Here is a 3,487-nt window from a genome sequence, read left to right as displayed (position 1 = left end):
CTGCTTTGTATTTCTCTGTCTTCTCATTTTGCTTTACTTACTGTGTTTGGGGTCTCCGTTTTGCAGGCTGCAGGTTCATAGTTCCCATTGTTTTTGGCATCCACCCCCAGGGGCTAAGGTTGGTTCGGCGGGTTGTGTAGCCTTCCTGTGGAGGGGACTGCTGCCTCTTTTCTGGTGGATGAGGCTAGATCTTGTCTTTCTGGTGGGCAGGACCATGTCCAGTCGTGTGTTTTTGGGTGTCTGTGAACTTATGATTTTAGGCAGTCTGTCTGCTAATGGGTGGGTTTGTGTTCCTGTCTTGCTAGTTGTTGGCATAGGGTGTCCAGCAGTGTAGCTTGGTGGTTGTTGATTCGAGCTGGGTCTTAGCATTGAGATGGAGCTCTCTGGGAGAGCTTTTGCTGTTTGATATTATGCGGGGCCAGCAGGTCTCTGATGTACCAATATCTTGAACTCAGCTCTCCCATCTCAGAGGCTGAGGCCTGACACCCAGCCAGAGCATCAAGACCCTGTCATCCACATGGCTCAGAAGGAAAGGGAGAAAAGAAAGAAAGAAAGAAAGAAAGAAAAAGAAAGAAAGAAAGGAAGGAAGGAAGGAAGGAAGGAAGGAAGGAAAGGGAGGGAGGGAGGAAGGAAGAAAGAAAGAAAAAGAAAGAAAGGAAGAAGGAATAAAATAAAGTTATTAACATGGAAAAGAATTATTTTTTTAAAGTAATTTAAAAAAAAGAAGGAAGAGAGCCATGAAACCAAAAAACAAATCCTCCGATGATAACAAGCACTAAAAACTATACTAAAAAAAGACCCCTAAAAACAAAATATGAACAGTCAGAACCCTAGGACAAATGACAAAAGGAAAGCTTTTGGGAAGTCTGAGGCCTTCTGCCAGCATTCAGTAGGTATTCTTTGGAGTTGTTCCACATGTAGATGTAGTTTTTATGTACTTGTTGGGAGGAAGGTGATCTCCACATCTTACCCCTCCGCCATCTAGAATGAGCCTTCTTCAAATCCAAACACAGCCTCTCCACATGTTCCGAGTTTGGATACTGAGGGGAGGCATTGCCGGCTCCCGGTATTTGTGCCCCTTTGATCATCATCCATACCCCCCTCCTATTCTTTTGGTTATATCCGTTCTAGTGGGTAGTGTTATGTCATTGTGCTTTTAATTTGCATCTCCCAGAAGAATAATGGTGTTAAGGACCTTTTCATGTGTTTATTAGCCATTTATATATCTTCTTTAGAGAAATGTCTATTGAATTATTTTGCTCATTTTTAATTGGAATATTTGACGTTTTAATATTGAATTTAGAAGTTATTTACATATTCTGTAACTATTTTTATATATTTTAGAAAATATTTGATTCATTTAATTTATATTGCTCCATAATAAATTACCACTAATTTAGGGGCCAAAACAGCACAAACATTTATAATCCCACAATTTCCGTGGGTCAGAAGTCTGAGCATGGCTTAGCTGAGTTCTTTGCTCAGGGTCTTGGAATGATATAATCAAGATTTTGACAGGACACTATTTTCCTCTGGAGGCTCAAATGGGGAATGATCTGCTTCCAAGTTCATCAGGTTATTGGCAGAATTCATCTTCCTATTGATGTGTGAGTGTTGGTCCTGGCTTTTTGCTGGCTGTTGGCTGTTGGCTACTCAGTTGCTTAATACATGAACTTCCTCATCATGGCTGCTTATTCATCAAGCCATTAAGCAGAAGCTTGTTCAGCTGCTAAGACAGTCTTATACAGCATAACTAGCGGTGGGAGTGGTATCTCATCACTGTTATCATATCTTTTAATTTGCAAGCATGTGAAAGGGCCTGCCTACATTGCATAGAAAGGAGTTAAACAATAGACACCAGGAGGAAACTATGGGGGATTATCTAATGTCTGTCCTCCACGTATCATTTGCAAATATATTCTCCCAGTCTGTAGCTTGTGTTTTCATTTACCTAAGGGTACTTTTTGAAGCTTAAAAATTTTAATTTTAATTTTAATGAAGTCCAATTTATCTTTTTCTCCCCTTCTTTTAAGGTTTATACTTTTGGTATTGTATCTGAGGAAACTTTACCCATCTGAAGATGATGAAGGTTTTATTCTTTGTCTCCTTCTGGCAGTTTTAGTATTTTAGCTCTTATGTTTAGGTCAATGATCCATTTTAAGTTAATTTTGTGTATAGTGTCATGTTGGCGTTCAGTTCATTTTATTGCAGTTGGATATAAAAATGGTCCCAGAACTATTTATTGAAAAAAACTCTCCTTTCTTCAACTGGATTTTTCTTAGCATCTTGTTATTGACCATAAATGTAAGGGTTTATTTTGGACTCTTAATTTTGTTCTATCCATATGGTGTTTTTATTAGTGTAGCTTTGTGATAAGTTTTGAAACCTGGTAGTTTAAATCTTCTAATTTGCTCTTCCTTTTAAAAATTGTTTTGATTATTCTAGGTCCTTTGCACTTCTATATATATTTTAGGATTAGCTAACCAATGTGTATAAAAATTCTTGCTGGACTATTGATAATGATTATATTGAGTCAATAGATCAATTTTGGGATAATTACTACCTTAACAACATTGAGTCTTCCAATCAGTGGCCATGGCAGATCTCTCAATTATTTATACCTTCTTGATATCCTCTCAGCAATGCTTTGTAGATTTCAATGTACAAATATTACATGTGTTTTTATAATTGTTCTTAGTTATTTTACTAATTTTGATATTATGAATAAAATTATTTTGTTGGTATTAATTTTGGATTGTTTGCTACAATCCAAATATATAGAAATATATTTAATTTTAGTATATATATCTAGCATTCTGTGACCTCTGTAGTTTAGTAGTTCCAGCAATATTTTTGTGGATCCTTTGGATTTTCTACTTATAAAATACCTTCTCTTTCTCTCTCCCATGTCTCTGTCTCTGTCTCTACCTTTATCTCTTTTTTTCTTTCTTCCTTTCTTGCACTTACTAGAACCACTGGAACAATGTTGAACAGAAATGTCGAGTTTACATTCTTACCTTGATCCTAAAGATAGTAGGAAAACATTGTCACTATTTTTTATGATACAAGCTGCAGGCCTTAAAAATGACAATAATGAGGTTGAAAAAGTTCCCTTCTAGTTTGTTAGATGTTTTTATTGTGAAAAGTTAGAGAATATTTTCAAATGCTTTTTCTGAGTTTATTGGAATCATCACGTGATTTTGTCATTTATTCTACTTCTGATGCTGATGCAACCTTGCATCCCTGGTAGAAATTATGGTTGGCCATGATTTATAGTCCTTTTTATATGTTGCTGGATTCTATTGGCTAATATTTTACTAAGAATTTTGGTTTTATTTTCTTGAGAGCTATCTATAGTTTTCTTTATTGAAATATCTTTACCTCTCTTTGATGTAATGGTAATACTACCCTCGTAGAATGAGTTGGGGAATGTTCATTTGTTTTCTGCTTTCTGAAAGAGTTTTTGAAGTGCCAGTATTATTTCTTT

The sequence above is a fragment of the Lipotes vexillifer genome, unplaced genomic scaffold (assembly GCF_000442215.2).
Source record: "Lipotes vexillifer unplaced genomic scaffold, Lipotes_vexillifer_v1.1 scaffold1681, whole genome shotgun sequence".
In the NCBI taxonomy this organism is placed as follows: domain Eukaryota; kingdom Metazoa; phylum Chordata; class Mammalia; order Artiodactyla; family Lipotidae; genus Lipotes; species Lipotes vexillifer.
Note: the sequence above shows the minus strand (reverse complement) of the source record.